The sequence below is a fragment of the Cryptomeria japonica genome, chromosome 7 (assembly GCF_030272615.1).
Source record: "Cryptomeria japonica chromosome 7, Sugi_1.0, whole genome shotgun sequence".
In the NCBI taxonomy this organism is placed as follows: domain Eukaryota; kingdom Viridiplantae; phylum Streptophyta; class Pinopsida; order Cupressales; family Cupressaceae; genus Cryptomeria; species Cryptomeria japonica.
In genome coordinates, this window is record NC_081411.1 from 570313258 (window position 1) to 570334290 (window position 21033).

Genomic DNA, 21033 nt, shown 5'->3' on the forward strand with positions numbered 1-21033 from the left:
CATTTTTCCAGCCTTTGACACTCGTGCTATCAATAGGGGTCCCCTTATCTTTTTCCTCATTACGAACAAAAAAGTCCTTGGAGTTAGGGTTTGAATCTCTGGCACCACGGTCTTTGGACCATCAGTAGTCACCTCCTTCAAAGTAGTACCAAGCGGTCCATCAGCCAAATCCATGTGAACTCCCATGGGAATTACCTCCTTTAATAGGGTAGAAACAAGCGGTCCATCTTCCAAACCCAAATGAACCCCAACAAGAACCACATTCTCCATAAGAGAAGGAGAAGTGGCGACAGAAACTTTCAGCACCGTAGATTCTAGAGGGGGATCAGTAGGTGGGGGAAACAGGTCCCCACCCACAACAACCACTATGAATGAAAAAATTCAAAATTCAAAAAGCTTGTAGAGCGGGAAGCTTGCAGAACAATGACTTTCAATTAAGTTATTAACATATTTGTTATGCCGTAAGTAGTTTATGGAAAATATTCAAAACTTGAAAAAACAAAAGACATCGCATTGTGGTCAAGGGTGTATATTTTCAGTGTATATTTTCAAATCATTGATTTGAGGTTCAAATGTTTTCCACCTCAAATTTTTCATTTTAAATTTGCTTATGATAGATCAATAGCCATCAATTATCACATGTAAGAGAGTGTGCATGTAATTATTGCTCTTGAAAAGAATGAAAGGTTAAATAATTAGAGAATAATTAAGTTAAAAAGGATAGTGGACAAAAAAGTTACTAAATTGGAGGAGTAAAAAAATAAAAGAATTCAAATTAAAAAACTATAGAGGGCCCACCCATAATCCCCTTTAAGAGAGATTTAATTTATGTTTATTTTTCTCTCCTTTACGTATTATTATTAGATATGAAATTAATTTTAGATTTAATTTATTATCATTATTTTAGTACCTATGCAGTTGACTAGTTTTATGTTTGGTTTGTGGGTTTTGGCTTGTCGGGTTGGTTTTGGACACTAGAGGCTTTGGGTTTGACTTCAAGATTCTATTTGACTCTATTTTGCAAGTAATTGGAAATCTTGGTGCTTTTTCATGGTTGTCTTTTGATTATATGTATTTATGTGACAAGTTTCAGTTGTAATCAATTCTTCGATTAAGTTAAGAGGACAAATATTATGTTGTTTTATATTATTGTTATGATTCAGTTTTGAGATATATTTATTATACCTGATGGTACCATGTAACCTTTGATATCTTATGAGTTACATGTCATGTGTTGTATCTTAAGTGTTTCCTAGGGTCTAATCCCTATTTTATGCAGGAGCCTTTGATGAGTTGTGTTTTTGGATTAAGCCAATGAAACATAATGTTTCATCTTTGTGTATGTTTATTCCCATATGTTCTTATGAGTCTCGCTAGATGTTGAGTGTCAACCTAGGTCTAGTGACATGTGTGGGGCCTTATGTCATCTTCTGTCATGGGGGGTGGGCCTTTTGGTTGCACATGGTTAGGTGGTTGATGCCTTCTTCTATTGGGATATCTTGGAGTCATGTTCATCAGCGTCGTGGATGTTTCCATTTCTCTTCAGATTCAATGGTTGGAATTCATGATGCTTATGTAAACTCTCATTAAGTTGAGATCGTCTATGTATAAGTAATTTGTATTATGACATTCTCAATTAAGGGATTGATGTAGTAATGATGTAATATATGGTATCAAGATGATGTAATAATGTTATGTATAGTATTCATGTTGTAAAGATGCAATTATAGGATTTAATCACATGTTTACTTATGAGGTATTGGTACCGTCTATTAAACAGAAGTGGATTTATCTCTCATTATCGTCATGACTTAATATAATAGGAACATTTGGTTTTGGTGTTAAAATGAACATAGTACTTAGGAGTGTTAATGTATCATACTTCATGATCATTTTCTATGGTTTAAATATGAATCCTCTTATGCTATGTTTAATGTAAGTCAATAGACTAGTAAAAAACAATTATTGTTAACTTATGTATAAAATGTTGTATCATATATACAATTGTGGCAGTGTATGTATAGATGTTAGGTTACCGTAGAGATTATAAATTAGGATTATATGAGTTATTTTTGCTTGTGCTTTAATAGTTGTGTTTAACATGTTATTCTATATGGTTGCGATGTTGTATCTTTAAAAAAATTTATCTCTAAATCGTTAGGTTAGTCTATTAGAAGTATAATTCTCTAGGGTTTCTTGGTGGGCATTACAAGAAGTATTCAATTTACGATAATATTTTTTACATAGTTTTTCAATCTTTGTAGAAGTAGATGCATATTATCTATTGCCAATATTTATTTTGTTTTGTAAACTAAAACCAATGTCTATTAACAATCAAGAAAAGTTAAACTCGAGGAACATGAGATGGATGGAATGTGTGAAAGTTGGTATAGATGCTCTATACCATGCAATATTTGACTAAAGATTGTAGTCACCCAAGATCTAAGAACTTCTATAAAAACACAAAAGATATCAAATATGCGAGAATAATTTTATTTATCAAAGGACGCAAATATACAATAATGATCAATTATGACTACAAAGGGAAACCGTTGATTATATAGACCAAGAAGAGACATAGAATTGCATAACATTATGAAATGTTCCTTAATCTTATGACTTGAGACATGATGTGATAAGTATCCTATGTGTACCCTAAGTAAACTTAAGTAACTACTGTAAATAAGACCTCAGTGATGAACTAGCTAGGTAAAACACCCCTTGCACACCAGCATCCCCCTTAAGTGCAACTTAGGGATGATGTATAAGATGCAAATATGAGTCTCAGCTACTATCCCATGTTAGGTACCCATGTAAAAATGCAATATCTTACAAATAGAGAAAATAAGAAAACCAAGTGAGAAAAACTCCTCCCTAAAGGATAAAAATATTCTCAAAAACAAATACGAGAAAAACAAAACCCTGTGTGAGAAAAAATTCCCCCTTATAAGAGAGAAGAAGAAGAGAAACTATGTATCCCATCCCTCAATGTAAATTCTCCTACAATGATGGTAGATTCCCGACACTGAATAGTGAAGATGATCCAATCCTATTGAACAACATTCCTCCTCTTAGGAAGAAACAAAAACAAGAATGTATTCAAGATGTCTTCACATTCTTGAAGGGGAGATGGGGGAATAAAAATGAAGATGTGTAACATCTCTAAATTCTACTCAATTGTCTCAATATAGATGTCAAAATATTTCATGATCAAGTCAAGTGTTCTAGGTCATATTGATTAAGATGGCAATCTAGAATATTGTGAAAATTGATGTAGAACACAATCCAAAGATAAGTATGAACCTCCAAATGTTGATCAAAGGTCCCCATGCCAATGTCATAACATTTAAAGAAGATTATGCAACTCCATATGAAGTATAATTAAAGAGGATATGCATATTCTCAATAATCTCTTCCAAGTCTACAAGATAGGACTCAAAAAAACCTAAAATGTTTGTTAGTTAATCATCCCAAGTAATTGTATTTGGAAAACAATAAATATCCTACTATATTGATTCACACAAAGTCATGCATATAGAAACACTAATCTCATCAAAGCAACAATAGATGAGGGATATGGAATATCAAGATATGCTTCTAGAACCTCTGGTAGATGAAAGAACACCAATATTTGTAACGTATATCTCTCAATAAATACTAACAAGAAGCAATCCCACAAGCTCATATGTAAGAATTGGTACAGAATGTTATATACCATGCAATATTTGACTAAATATTGTAGCCACCCAAGATCTATAAACTTCTATGAAAGCACAATAGAGATCAAATGTGAGAGAATGATTGTATTCTATCAAAGGATGTAAATATACAATTACAATCAACTGAGATTACAAATGTAACCCCTTGGTTATATAGACCAAGGTGAGGCGTATGATTCCATAATATTATGACACTTGTACTAATATGTTGACTTTAGACATGAAGTGATAAGTATCCTGTGTATTCTAAGTAAACTTAAGTAAGAAATGTGAATAGACCTATGTGATGTAGTAACCAGGTAAAACACCCCTCTCACACCAAGAAAACCTGTGTAGGGTTTCTTTTGTTCTCTAGCATAAGGTGTGTATAATGAAAAGGTCATAGATTCCTTGAGTAGAAGGAAGGAAATTATTATCATCTAACTTACTAAATTTGAGTTGGAAGGTATAGAAAGGAAGACAGGCTTGTATGTCATAAATCTAAATTTTTTAGATGCATGGAGAAATTGCATGAAATATTGGTTTGCAAGTAAGGGTTACTTTGAGGATTACTTTGGTCAAGAAGGATATATGTTTAGCAAGAAACAAGTATGTTTTCTATATAGATTTATTAGAGAGAATTCATTAGAGAACTACATTTTTTAGAGGACTTGGAAAATATTTTGGGGTAGACAAGGCTTTGCCTCTATTGGAGGAAAGACATTTCAAGCCATGTTTGTGTTGGTCTGATATAAGGTTTACTAAGAAATGTAGAATATTTCAAGTATCAAAAGGTGTAACTCTAAATATAAGATTGTATAAGTCATGAACTAGTATTAGATAATCCTTATAAAGAACTAAACCCTTGGATTTTGTTGTCAAATTTCTAGAACGTAGAGAGATAATGATTCTATCTTTGTTGGAATAAAAAAAATTAAATTAGTGCACTTCATTTCTTTTCAAAATTCAAACATGATGTATTTATAAATATAGATTAATTTTTCTATCAAGTTGCATGAGTTGTAGTAGAGTGTAACCTTGTATAGGGATACTAAGTTTTTGAGTCAACAACAGTGCATGTCATGGAAGAAAATGGGTATACAATTGAATTATAGTTCTACATACCATCCATAAATAAATGGTCAAATGCAAGTGGTTAACAAGAGGTTGGGTAATCTCATGAGAAGTTTGGTGGGATACAAACTAGCATAATTAAATTCCTTGTTGGTACAAGCTAAATCTATGCTCAACAACTTAGTGAATAGGTCTATAGGAAATCCCTCATTTTAGATCATGTATGGGATATCTCCCGAAGGTGTTAAAAATCTATTGAATATTTTATATGGTAAAAAAGTTAGTGTAAATGTATAATACTTTGCATAACATGTGAAGAGAATGCATATACAAGAGGGTGAGGAAAATTTTAGAGCCAACACATATAAACACAAAAGAGAGAAAACTTACTCTAAGGGAGAGTTAGTCATGTCACATTAAAGGAAGGAAATATATCTAGGGAAAAATAAATAATGAGGGTCCTTGTAGACTGGTGTGAAGGATTTTTTGAGAATGTTTATGAGATTGAGTTGCTAGAAGGATTGGATGTATCATCGATATTCAAATTAGATGATTTTTGTCCAGCTATAATGAATGTGAATACATTGTTGCTATCTTATGAATATATGAGCTATATTAGATTTGATAAGTATTTAAGAATTAGTGAGATTATATAAATAAAATTTTGAATATGCACATTAGTGAGAAAATTAGAGGAAGGAATGGAAGGATTATTTGGTTTACTAGAGAGGTAAGGGGGAAAATGAAGATATATGGGTTTTTGAAGATGAAATGGGCTAGTTTTTAGTGCCCAAAGCACCCTCATCCACTTCTTTAATATTGAGCATTGAGCTCAAAATTATAAATTACCTAGGGTGTTTGATCTAGGAGCATCTTAAGGATTGAGAAATCTTGCATCACTGAAAAATATTTCTTTCTTGTTTGTTTTATTTATATAGTAGTTTGGGAGTGTGACATTCATTTTATTTTCACTACAAGGGTGAATTCTCATTATAAGGTTCATTTTGATTACTATTGCAATTCATTTCTACAATGTCATGAATAATTCAATTGTTGTGTAATATCCCATATTTTTTATAGAGCCTTCAAATTCTATACTTAATGCCACAATGAGATTCTTGATATTTCCAAATGTCTGTATTATATTTGATTCCCTTCCTATAAAATGCAACATGTTTGAAGACTTTTTATTAATATCTAAAATGGACAACAAAATTTTTATGCCTTGGTTAGCATATCTCACTATACTAAGGATTCTTAATGTAAGAGTGAACAATCCACTGAAGAAAGCAAGATGAAGAGGGGAGATGAAATAGATAGAAGTTCTAAATTCCAAATATTATTATCTTGGCCTATATTTTAATGACATGTACTATTAGAATGAACACTCTTATTCTTGAATTTTTGCAAACTTGGGTCACTTCATAACATTTATATGAAACAAAAATTGTTATGTCATTCTCTTAGAGAGAGAGAGAGAGAGAGAGAGAGAGAGAGAGAGAGAGAGAGAGAGAGAGAGAGAGAGAGAGAGAGAGAGAGAGAGAGAGAGAGAGAGAGAGAGAGAGAGAGAGAGAGAGAGAGAGACTTAAATGGTGCACTTTGGTATTGCTTTTCTTGTTTTTATTATTTGGGTTGTTTAGATAGACTCTCATTTAGAGACATAGTATTCCATGATATTGATTACGAGTACTTTTAAAATTATCTATGTAAAAAATTTAGCATGAACCTTTTAATTTACACTTCATGATCCATCAATAAACTAATTTTAATCAAAACTTCTATTCATAACTACATTTATTAAACAACAATAAAGTACGTATATGTTTATCAATCACATATATTAACAATTTATATCATTGATTAATTATTTTAATTTAGCTAACCATATTAAAATTTACTATCAACATCATGAATGGTATATTTAGTTGATGACGAATATATCTCAAATCATGATCAAGAACATATGATTCAAATGTGGTATGACACCAGATTAAAGCATCTCAACATAACACAAATATTTTGGTTGAAACAATATCAACAAAGACAAGGCATTGAGCACATGTGTGGGTGATGTTACATCTAACCAAAAACAATGTGTCTTATGATTCATACCATTTGCCTCACTTGAAATAAGGAAAACCCATACAATTGAAATAGATTATATTAAGGACAATATGTGCATGTGGAGATAAGACTAATAACTATATTTCTTGAAAACAAATGATAATGAAACATTTAGATAAATAATATATTACATTTATAATGTAGTAATGCCTTGTAAGGGATATAATTAATTCAGCACATGTTACAATTAAACAAAAAGAGAAGACAATTTACAAAAGCACTACTTGAAAACACATAAAAAATTGAATATTATAATGCATTGATCCCTGTTATGGAATATATAAGTACTGAGGTGGTTGAGTGGGGTAGGTTACACTAGGTTATTATGTGCATATTGGAATATAGTAAAATATTATAATTCATTAGAGAAAATGTTTTACTTTATTTTTTTTCGTTTTTAAATGTTGTTCAAGGCCTATTTTTTATAGATTATGGGGTGTAATTTATTCGTTATTTTTATTATATAATATTTTATGAAGTCGTCTTATTATTTTAAAAGTAGATCAGAAAGAGTATAATTCATTTATATCACTTCACACACATTTATGTTTTAAAAGGATCTTTTAGAATTAATTACTCTACACACATATTTATATTCTTGAGTGGTTCTCAATTCTAAATTTCAAATTATGTGTGTAAGATTTGTATTTAAAGATGTGATTCATAGGTTATGTTTTGGATAAAAAGATTAAGCATCATGAAGAGATTATTCGTACGAAAACAAAAAAAAAAGTAAAAGGAACTATCACAATACTTAAACATCAACAAAAAATAATAGTGTTCAATACTTTTGTTTTTATCAATTTACTTATTGCATTATATAATGAGTTCTAATTATAATTGAGGAAGTCTAAAGGATTTCTCATTTTCATAACAAGATTCAACAATATTTCTTAATACTATCAAGTCTTTTAACTATACGCACATAAATAGATAAACAATTTGTCCATTAAAATCTCAATTTGTTAGAATTCTGAAAACAACCCAATTTAAATTTCATCTCCTACACTTAATCCGGATAATTTTAAATGATTTTAAAATACAATCAAAACAATAAACAACTATATATTTATAATCCAAATCACTTTTCTTGATTTTCAAGTTTTTTCATTTTAATATAATTTATTAGAAGGTTGATCATATTAATTAAATTGCATTGCTTATTATATTTAAAAATAATGTTTATTTTTTTTTAACATTTAATAAACAAACGATTAGGCATGAAATGTGGGGATTTAAAAGTGTGAGATTGGGTGGCAAGCATTCAAGAGTGACATAATTGTAAGTATATAGAAGCATACGTTTTACCTACCCTGCAATTGACAGGCTAATATTCTCGTGAATTAACGGCAATAAAGGTCCAAATTCACGTCTCTTAACGGAGCGTAATGGGGTATGAGCGCGAAATATGGGGTCCTTTCAAACCGAAGTGCTTTGTGGGACATACCACTAATGTTTCTATAATAAACATCCAAAACTATATTTTGTATTATTTGGGTTAAAATAAAGTGTGCATTTATGTATCTTTAATATTGTCTTTTGTGGTTAAGGATTATGTTTATGCCTAAACTTTTTCAAACTAATATAGTTGTCAAGAAATAAACAATTTAAAAAGGGGTAAAATGAGTATTGATAAATGGATATTTTAGGATTTAGAGTTTGGAATCAATAGAATGCTTGATTTTAGTGGGGAGTGGGGAGTGGGGAGGGGGGGCGATGGGGGGTGATTTTGATATAAATAAGTTGTGATCGATGTTAGGAAATTATTTGTTTAGGTGTAGAAAAATAGTGAAGTTTGGAAAAATATTTTGGAATTAGTAAACTTTATGTTTGTTAATCTAATCACTTTCATAATTGTAGAAGTGATATATGCAATTATAGAAATGATTCTACATTTTGAAATTTGAACCCTAATGTGGATCAGTTCTCTGTAAAATTCTTGGATGCTCTCTCTCAAGTTACCTTAATCATCTATATTTATTTCTTCATAATAAGTAGTTTGTGTGGTCATAGGTCTACACATGTAGGAATAATATCTCTCTTGTGTCAAACCCCATAAGCATATCAAGTAAACAAAATTTTACTAGGATTGAGGATTGACTTGTAGTAAGCCTTGGATGCTATGAAGATGTGAACGATCTAAAGATAGTTTACTGAATTATGTAGATTGTTTCTAAGCGCTAGACATGCTTGTCAAAATTTGCGAGATGTTGTAAATGAAATAGGGTTGCTAATTACAACATCATAACACATACCTCCAATATTTGGTCTTTCAAGTTCGCTCATAAAGGCTAAGTCTATGGAAAACTCTAAGCCTGATATTTAAACTTGAGATTCAAGAATCGTGGAGTCATTTGAGTAGCTGCATATCTAACCTTGGGGAAGGAATAGACAAAACTAAGGATTAGGTCTAACCCCTAGGAATGCCTACAAATGAGATTAAGTTAATTTTTTAATTTTTTAGGTGAAATATTTTGTTTTGCAAGTTGTTGTGAACATGTAACATTGCCTAATTGATTTGATTTTAGGTATTACACCTAGTTATTAAGTTTACTTAGAACATTTAATTTTTTGTCTCATTTCATATGATTGTGACCAATGTCATAATACTACGTTGTCCTATGTCTCACCCTTGCCTATGTAAAAAGGGGTTCTTTGAAGAGTTGCTTATGGATTCAATTGATGCAAAAAAAATCACACAATCGAATCCAAAAAAAACAAATCTCAACATAATGGATCATGGAAATATAATGTCATTAAAGGGTTCTTTTGTACATTATTCATCTTGTGGGCATGGTACCATTATTAGCATATATCATTTTTTTTATTTCTTCTCTCTTGTTTGGAGTGTTCTTGTTCCTATGAGTCATTTTGGTGACTTCAACATGGCATTAGATTTGAATTTGTAATAATAGATTGCGTTTAAGGTCAACCATGACCATATAATTGAGTTTAAAAGGCCAAAATATTTATGGATCAATATAAATTCAATAGGGCTTGTTGACAATCACTCTTAGAGGTTATTTTAGGTCATTGTGGATCTCACCATATCAAATATATACAACCTTATGATATGCACCAATTATAATATATCTACAGAAATGTAGTACTTTTTTATATCATAAGAATCCTATTCAGCATATTCCTTTTTTGTGTCACTCTTTATTAATGGAAGAGTTGTCTAATTTTTAAATATTTTTGTATTCTGCACTACTTTCTATGAAGGGTCATACTTGAAGTTAGTATCAAGATGAATAATCTATATAAAATGATGGTATATTTACATTAGCTAGATGGTAGATCTTTGTAAGTACAAAATTCATCATATCTACGACAATATGATGCTAAAGCAATTTTTTTGGCAAAACAATTTGGGCACAACCCTCTACCATATAAGGTTGAAGACTCTATTTTTTTTAAAGTGAGGATTCTTAACCACTAGTAGGACACATCACTCAATCCTGCCACCTTTGTTTGAAAATGCAACCACACTATCAATCATTACTACTTTGCTTCAACCATGGTCACACAAGTGGTAGGTTGACAATCTCTACCAATTTCCTAGCTCCACCACTTATCCTAGTTGGTTGTGCCGCCTATAGAAACCTAAATTTGATCATATTATAGAATCAATCAATTCATCCTACATATATCCCCTTTCAATATTAAATAAATAAAATAAATTATTTAATCAATTAGTACAATAATATTCTTCATATTAATTAGATAAATTTTATTCATTAATTTAATTAATTAATCATCCTAGCATTTTTCTTTATTGTCTAACAATTAAATAAATTTAAAATTTATCTAATTAGGTTTATTTCTCATATCCCAATCTTAGAAAAAATAATTAAATAAATTATTTTATTTGTTTCCAAAACTCTCCCTCAAATCATTAGTTGGCTAAAAACTAATTAGTTAATTAATAAATCACTTGCACAAAGTTAAACATCATTATCCAAATCAATATTGCACATGCCATAATGCATGCACAAGGCTCTGTAAAATATTCTCATCAAATCTTGTCCATCTATTCAATCTAAAAAAATGTCATTGTAAAAAATCCCTTGAATTGGGGACCTCCTCATGTACACAAATTACAAGGTCACACTTGAAAGATTCTCATGCATCCAATCCTCTCAATCATCCCTAGCCATTGATCTTCCAAAATAATCATATGCATCAATCCTCCATCTTCCAATTCTATATATAACTCCTCATAAAACTCATTCTAAAGAGGATTCTTCAAATGTCAAATCATGTAAACTCCTTAGCTTAATCTAGAGATTGTATTTAGGTATGGAATAGAGTTTAAATTCAATAGATTGAATGATTTGTTTGTATTCTATATTTATTTGCATACACCACCCACTAGCCATCCGATTAATTTACCAAGATAACTTTTGTTTATGCGTAAAGAGTGATTATTTTTTGGGAGCCATAACTTTTTCTTACGATGTCGGATTTGATACTTCTTATATGTGTCAAAAAGGTCCTTCTAAGAACTTTGTAGTGGTGTAGATGATTTTGATATTGTATTCTATGTGAGTAATTTTTAGTTTGAAGTTATTTTTACCTTCTTTTTGTGCAATACGAATTTTTTTTCTCAGAGTCATATTTTGGTGATTTTTTAAAAATTGATTATAAAATCACATGGAGTCTAATTGTAACATTTATTATTTAATTTGGTGGATTTTTTGAAATTGTAAAAACCACTATGCTAAAGATTATTTATTTAGATTTGTCCAATCTGTAAAATCTCATTCAAATACCATTGTTATTTGTTGGGGAGTTGTATATGCATGCTTAATACATTTTGAGAGGGGGGTCCAAGGCACAATTTAAGTTCATGTTATTTTTTTTAACTCTCTTTTTATTTATTACTAAACCACTGTAAACTTATGACTATTGAGCTCTCCTCACTAAATTGAGATAACTACTACAATCTAAGGGACTTTAGCAAATATTGAATGGCAAACCACCTAATTCACTCTAAGGAGCTTAAAATTTTTACTTATAGGAACAAGTTAGATGAGGCCATGGGGCTCATTCACGTCTTCCAATTAGAAGTCAATTTGACATCAAGTTATCTCATTTTCATTCTATTGATGAATTTATTCTAAAATTAGAATTAATTTTCCATAATTCAATGGTTATGAATGTGATCAATTGATAAAGAATGTAGCTTCTTGATTTTATCTATTTTTAAGGGCTCATCTTAGGTGCTTCCATCTACTTTTTATTCTTCTATAGATGTCTTAGGGACTAAATTTAAGTTGCACATCTTTGAGTTATATATGAGCATCTTGTTTGAAAACAATCCAAGCTAATTTAAGGACAAGTGCAATGAAATGGGGGATCAAAAAGGGGTCTTAAGTAGACAATTTTTAAAAAAAAAAATTAGAAAAGATTGATCTTGGATGTGAAATTGAAGATAGATAGCTCAAAATTTGAAGATGTAACAAGAACAAGAGTTATAGTTCTCTGAGTTTGTACTTTCCAAACTACTATTTTTTTGAATGGTTGAAATCAAAGGGCTGAAAAAGGGGAGCCACATAAAGTGGTCATGTTTTTATGAAAAAAATATAATAAAGTGTAGTGTGGACCCCTTGAATTTTTTTTTTTTAGTGTTTAAAAAATTACTTTGGTGAGAAATTAACTAACACCATGTAGTTTATCCATGATTTTTTAACTGATTTTTTTATGAACATATTTATTTTACTAATTTTAAAAGTAGACACATCTTAAAAAATAGAAAATTGAGTATGAAAATCACTAAATTGTATGAAACTAATCAAAAATAAATAAAATTGAATGTGTACAGAATAGAGTCTAGTTTTTTAAAATGCAATTTGTGTCAAATTTTTTGAATGATTATAATATGAGACATCACACATATGTTTTTAATAAAAAATGGAGATACTAGCAAAAGAAATTAAAGATCAAAACCTTAACATAATTGATATATAAAAAATACATGGTTAGAAGGTTGAGAGAGAGCCTAATGTTACATTGATATTTTTTAACTCGACATTGAAAGACATGCAAATCTAATGGATATAATGTTTGACATTGTATTTCTTAAAGTTTTCCAAAAACACATCTCTAATCATTAACATGCAACGCAAACCCTTTAGGTTGGATGCCCAAGGAAAATCCAACCCTAAGGGTTGGAAATTCCTAAGAAAATTAATAACATGAGCTTGCTATAATGTGAGTGCATAATATTGTGCTTGTGTTATTGTTTGTCTTGGGAATTCACATTAGGCTAGCATGTTATAATGCTAGCATATTTTGTCAAATAAATTCTCTCTCTCTCTCTCTCTCTCTCTCTCTCTCTCTCTCTCTCTCTCTCTCTCTCTCTCTCTCTCTCTCTCTCTCTCTCTCCTCTCTCTCTCTCTCTCTCTCTCTCTCTCTCTCTCTCTCTCTCTCTCTCTCTCTCTCTCTCACACACACACACACACACACACACACACACACACACACACACATCTCCATATCTATATGAGTGGGTTCTAATGTTAGCACATTATAACATGTTCATATTATATCCTCTATGGGACCAAAAAGTGGAGTGACCACTTTTAGTCCCCCATTGTTTTGTACTTACCCTTAAATAGATACACTTCCTAGTTTAAAGAGCTAATATATGATGGATCAATATTACAAAGGAAAATATGTAACGAAATAGCTTGCACAAGAATAATATAATATAGGAAATATGTTGCAAATACTTGATAATAATATGCCACTTTGAGGGGGATACCTCCAATAGTATTCAATAATAATTCAATACTCAACATGGTGATAATAACTAATCTATACCTCCTATATATACCATACTTATTCCTTGGATACCACCTAGGCAAACTTAGATACTTAAGTATAACTCCTAAAATGACCTAAATACATATATATAATTATAATAATAATTATGTAACTTATTTAAGAGTTAAGGTAGCCATAAGTTGACTACTCATGACATAATACACACTATAGAGTTAGAGGCATAATATTTCCTCTCTTTACAAAATAATCATACTCAATACTATTTTTTTATTTTTCTTCTTCTTCATCTCCTTTACTTGTGTTGCTACCTTTTTGTTGTTTTTTGTTCTTCTTATTCTTGCTCTTTTTCTTTCTCTTGTTCTTGTTCTTCTACTTGTTGTTCTTGTTCATGTTCTTGTATTTGTTCTTTTTCCTTTTCTTGTTCTTATCCTTCTACTTCTTTTTTTAATTTTTTAATTTATTTTTTCTTCTTCCTTTTCTACTTGTTATGAAGAAGTTCCAACAAAAATAATTTTGAAATAAATCAAACAAATAGAATCAAAATGATCTTTATTTGTAATTGGAAAATGACTAGATGTCACTACCCATAAAAATATCCAAGAAATTAATTGATTTGTATTCTTTGGAGTGAATTTGGTGGACACCCTATTAGCAAGAAATTTGAGGGATGCAGACCAGAGTTCTATACCCTAAGGATTTATAGTGTTGAAGTCTTCTACTTTTAACTCAGTCCTTTTGAGCCAATAAGGAAAGGTATTTCGGATCTAAGATCAATTGTAAATAATAATAAAATAACATATACACATAATAGATTATAATTTACAATTATTTGTATTCATATATCAGTATGTATTCATTACATCCTTATATCTCTTTATATCTTGTATTCTCGTTATTACATCCTACTTCACCATTCTATTGGTGAATAGATCTCACTATATACTTATTCTTATAATAAGGGATGTGGTCATTAGATAAAATCCTTAGATTACTTTCTATCTTTCCAAGCTCATATTCTGAAGTGTTTTTTTCTGATTAGATCTTCAGCATCTCTCGACCAATATTTGTATTCTATTTTTGGCCAACATCATCCCCTATTCAAAAATTTGACTTGTCCTCAAGTTAACCCCCCTTAAAAATTATATCCTTGTAATATATTATGGAGGGATTTGAAGTTATCATCCCACTACTTTGTCATCTAAAGTTAATTGATGTGCATTTGTAACTAGACTATTTGTTGCTCTGCATGTAAGAGTGTATTAGGTGTCTCTGTGTACTTAAGAAAATTTTAGGCTTCTTGAATTATGTCAATGATGTGTGCTAACCTTAAGCTAACGAGTTCCCTCAGTCACTAGAATCCTTTCTATGATTTATCCCTGTGTTCCTAGACTTGTTGGTATTGATCATGCGGGTTCTCAATTGCTACTCTCTATTGTCTATATAGATCTTTGAGAGTACCATACAACTATGCATCTTGGAGGATCTAGAGCTTCAATTTGTCCATCTAATACCTAATGCCACCTACAAGGGTTGACCACTACAAACAATAATAGTATAGATGATTAATCTCTAGCTCTGTGTTCTTGGATATACTGATTGATTCTCCAAGGTAGACAAGATTGTGGCACAATAGTTTCTTTATTCGTCCACCTTTTCTATTTGAAAATATACCTACACATTTATTTGATCTTTTCCTTGTACAGAGCCAAATCTTGTAACAATTCATCAACTAGTGTTTTTAGCTATGTCAAAGTTGATTAATAGGGATCCCCTTTCAAGTAAGACTGTATCTTCTTAATTGTATCCTCTATTTGTTTTTTAACCACACATGATGCCTCAAAACCTTATCTCAATATATTTTGTGAAAGATATCCCCTAATTGAAACTTCTATAAGGGAGACATGCTCCCTATATCAACTTGGTTTCCAGTTACTAGAATCTAGAGTAATTGAGGTGATGCCATCGATTGTATTTCTTTTTTGGCCAAGAAATTTTTGATGTGCTCCATGGTGGATGTTGTGGATGTTGTAGAGAATCTATCTATCTAGGAAGGTAGAGGATCTACCACTTGTTTATGTTTTTTATTTTCTTCCTCTTCACATTATTGATTATAGGATTTGGTAGTCACATGATTGATTGTTTATGTTGTTTTGTCTAGATCTCTTTGGCCTATATATTTCTAAACTTCTGCAATTGGGGGGTGTCATAGTCGAGGCTATCATTTAAATAGTTATTTCCTTCATGTTCTCCTCTTCTTGTTGTGCTCTTGTTCCTTAGTTCTTCTGGGTATTAGCTATGGGTTTCAATAGATTTCTCATGAAGTCCTCTAGAGTGTAGTTATTTTGGTCATCATATATCAAATCAAGCCTCTTTCTGTAATCTATTTATTGGGTACTATCATGACTGGGTACTTCTCTAGTGCCTTTGTGAATACCTATTGATCATAGAGGATAGCATAGAGTTGGTTTTGATCCAATGGAGGGGGTGTTTTTAGTTTATGTGAGCTATCTAGTCCAACAATCTCTTCTTCTATGATTTGAATATCCTCCTCAATTTTTGTATGCTCTACTAATCTTTGTTCTTGCTACTTCATCCTTGGTTTTTTCTTGGCACTCATTTAGAGTGGGGATTTTTATGCTTATTGTTTGAATGAACCCTCTTTCTTCATTGTGGTTTCTAACTTTATTTTAATTGATCAGTTGCTGCCAATTTTTCCAAGTGTTGTGAGATGAGTTTGGATGTGTAGTCTCCTTATCTCCTTCTAGGGGTGGGCATAATTTCCACTTGTTGTTCTTATTTCTCCTACTTGTAGGTATTTTCTGCTTTCTTCATTTGTTTCCCTTTCTTATTTTCAACCTTTTATGTTTCTTTATATTTAGACAAAGAGTCAAAGAACTCCTTAGTGGTTTGATCTCATTAAGCCTCTAGATCTTTTAGTAATTTGAGGAACTTTTGTGCATATGGTTCTACTTCTACACTTGACACCTCATACAATAGGGGGTATCTATTAGAGAAATTATGAGCCCATGAATTTGCGCACACTTCAATGGATCAACCAAGAAACTATCTAGACACACACAAGAATGTTGCACCTTAAGCAATAAGAACAATGAAGATTGAGAAATAATGCTTGAGATGCACCTAAAATGAATTAATATGAATTGATATGTTACAATATGCAAATGAGCTTTCTTATATAGGCAAGGATAAAGGAGATGAGAGAACACAATAATGACATGTGGCTCAATGATATGGAAGGGTAGGTAGGAGTAGTTGGAACTCAACCACCCGACACAAATAACTATGAATCCTAGGAAACGATAAATTCCAACTATCTTAAGATTAGGCTTAAGCATAGAGTAAATTATTAATTTACTTCAACACCCCCCCTTAAGTGAAACTTAGGAAGATTGAAACAAAAGATAACAAACATGAACAATATTAAATGATTGTTTCATGTGACAAATAAAGCTATCCTAAGTAAACTTAATTAGAGTAAATAGAACAAATCTAATTTACTCCAACAATATCCACGAGGCTCGGGTTTCCAATGCATCCATTATGTTACAATCTTTATCTACTTGGAATACTATAGTGTGTTTATATTTATAATATGTACTATGCGATATTCTCCATCATTCTTGCATCCTTTTCTAGAAATTATTAAAGTATCCACCACAACTTGTCTATATGCATTAGGAGCTCTTTTTTTTTTTTTTGCATTTTCTAAAATTTGTGTAGATACTAGTCTATCTACATGGCCCATACTCTTATGACACACTATGATATTTTACACAAGAAATAGAAAGCTAAGAAAATTAACAAGGTGTCATACCAAATTTGATAGTCTATCTACTTTGTCTAGGATACATTCTCAAATAGCTTCGTCCTTATGACTTCACATAGATAAAAATCCTTCCCTTGAATCACCTTTTGATGTGCCATGTGAATTACAATCATTGTAGAAAATTCTTTAAAGTATATCTTGTAAGCTATGACCTTGGTGGCACATAACACACTTGTTTGTAATATTGTTGATATTTAGGTTACTTCCATTAAAGGTAGCTCTGGTTAACTTCTTCACTTGCACATTTTTTTATACCTTTCTTCAATGAGATTTCCCTTACTATTAGTAATCTAGTCACATCGTGGATGGCCTCCTTTGTGATTCGATAAGGTTTTTCCAAATACAGATACTCATCATGTAGACAAATCAACACTAGCTAGATCCACTCCTCCTTGGTGAAGTCTAAGAAATATTTTGACATCTAATTTATTATCTTGTCTAGTCATACTTCGGTAAATATTAGTTGTTTCCTTCCTACAACGATTCTTGGTGTAGCCCTTCAAAATTAGCATGGTTTGTCTCCTCCAATAGTGGGTGTATTTATTTTCTCACATATTTTGTGAAAATAAATTTAGTTGTAACCCTTGAGAATACACAATTTAGGTTTATCTCCATTGTCCTATAAGGGAACCTTTTGTACTACAATCATGGTTTTGTTGTAGCAAAGATAAGGACAGAGGTGGCCATGGTTGTGAGCTGGAATTTGAGCTAGGGCACGATAGTGATAGTTTTTCAAAGGAGATGTGTGCACTCGAGTATGATTTTTATAAGAATGCAATTGAACTAAAGTAAACAATTGAGTGTAAAGGTTGGGTGTGGGTCTTTTATATATTTTCTAGGTGGAGCTCTTTTTTATTTTTATTTTTATTTATTTTTTACAATAAAGGGGTAAAAAATTTATTAATAATCAGAAACCAACATTACACAAGAAATACAGAGCCACAAGGCTCTAGAAGAGAACAACAAACCCAACTAGAAATCATCCAGCTTCATAACTATCCATATCCTCAGCAAAGATCTTATGCAAGTCCTGACAGTAATCAGGGGAAAGATGCTCCCAACCTTCAACTTTCCAAACATCACCATGTTCCGAAGCCCACTTAGCCAAACAATTTGCAGCTCTATTCCATTCATGAAGAATGTGGATGAACGACACCCTCTCCATCATAGCACTAATTTGCAAAATCTGGTGCACAATCCCTGCCAGCTGCCAATTAATCCCACTCACCTTTTGCTCAATCAACAGATTAACAATAATCTATGAATCCAATTCATAAATAACCTTATGCCACCCCAGCTCAAATGCACGCTCTAGAGCATAGAAAATTGCTTGTCCCTCCATAAAATTATTAGACTATTGCCCTTTATGAACTGAAAAGAAGAAAACCACATCCCCCATACAATCCCTACCAACACCCCCAATCCTAGCAGGACCCAGATTACCCTGAGAGAAGCCATCAGTGTTAATCTTAATGGAATCATCATGAGGGGGTAACCATCTTCCCACCCTTTGAACCTTCTGCTTAGCACGTCTACCTCTCCTGACACAAGCTGAGACAAGAGACATCTCCTGCAAACCCAACGTACTCACAATATCAGCCTCTCCTCTATCCAGAGGAAAATTCACCTCACGTTTAGCTTCCACCATCTCCTGGATCATGCCAATGATTCTATTCCACACTTGTTGAACTAACAGTTTGCCATCCCTAAAAATCCTCCTACTCCTCTCTAGCCATATCTGCCAAAGTATGAAAATGGGCCCAATGTGCCAGATAGTCTGGAGAAAAGAGGACAAAATAGGAGGCCTACCCAAACTGCTCCAAAACTCCACCAAAGAATCCGCGTGAAAACAGGGGTGCTTCCACACACCCCACTAGTAATGTCAGAGTAGCAACGAGAAAGGGCATCTGAAGAATAGGTGAGAGGAATCCTCCTCTCCATTACCATACAAAACACAGATGGAAGGCTCGTGTAACCCACGCTTGCGAATATTGTCCCAAGTTAGACATTTGTTCAAAGCCAAAGTCCAAGCAAAACAGTTACACTTCAGCCAAGAGAAATTGTTCCAAACATATTTCCACCAGTGCACCTCCCTCCCCTCCAAGCGAAAGAACAACAACTCCTGGTACCCACTGGCAACAGTAAAAACACCCTTAGGATTCAGGGACCAAGCAAGTCTATCCCTATCCTTAAGGGAACTACAGTGTCTACTAGCCAAAATGCCATGAAGCTTAGTGCAGTCTTCCTCCATATTGACAACCGGCCATTCATTAGGAACCTTCCACCGCACCATCTCCAGTTACCCACACCTATAAATAGAATTAAAGTCGCTCACTCTAGACCACCTTGCCTCTAGGAACCTTTGGCAAAGATTCACTAAATTAGGAAACTGATCAATAATGGGGGGATGGCCATCCCAAGAATCGAACCAAAAAACCACCTCTTCCCCCTCTTATGAATCCAAAAAAGACCTTCTTTTATTAGTGTAGCCACTTTCTTGAGAGTACTCCAAATCGTAGAGCCTTTTCCCGCAAGCAGATATATTGGGATTTCCTCCTTCGGGATCCTCTGCATATACTTGAAAGACAAAATCCTAGCCCAACCTTGATCTTGTTCAACACACCACCTCCAGTACAATTTAGCTGCCAAAGCCTCCCCAAATGAAGAAGAATGCCTTAAGCCAAGCCCACCCAACTGCTTCAGGTTGCACACCAAGTCCCATTTGACAAGACTCCATTTATAGGAGGACAAGTTGCCTGCCCATAAGAATTGCCATGCCAAAGAATCTAATTCTTTCACAAACCACTTTGGGACCACTTGGAGCATACACCTATAAATCAGAAGAGCGTGGAACACCAACTGGATCAGTTGAACTCACCCAACGAAGGATAACCATCTATGAGTCCAATGTTCAACCTTCATGCAAAATTTGTCTAGATTACCCTACCAAGAGTCCCTGGGAGGATAACTAGAAGAGATAGGAATACCCAGGTAAGTCAAGGGAAGAGAACCGACTTGGAATATCAAGATATGAGCAATCCTCAACTGAATAGTTCCAGGTGTGTTGAAGAAGATAATGGAAGATTTATCCTGATTGATAAAATGGCCAGAAGCAACAAGATAGACATCCAATATTTTACGTAGATTTATAGCTTCTCTGATCCTATTCAGTCCCATCAGGGCCATATCATCCACAAACTGCAAATGGGACTGAGGAAGTATGTCATTACCCCAACTCCAACCATGAATAATACCTAGTCCCACATTATACTTAATCAATCTCCCTAGACCCTCAGCCAGAAGAATGAATAAGTACGAGGAAAGAGGGTACCCCTGACTAAGGCCCCTGGATGCACCAAACAACTCAGTATGATCTCCATTAATTAGCACAGAGAATGAGGTAGATGAAACACAACTCATAACCCATTGGATCCATTCATCAGCAAAACCAAAGGCCCTTAGATTCTTCTAGAGAAAGGACCATCATACTCTATCATA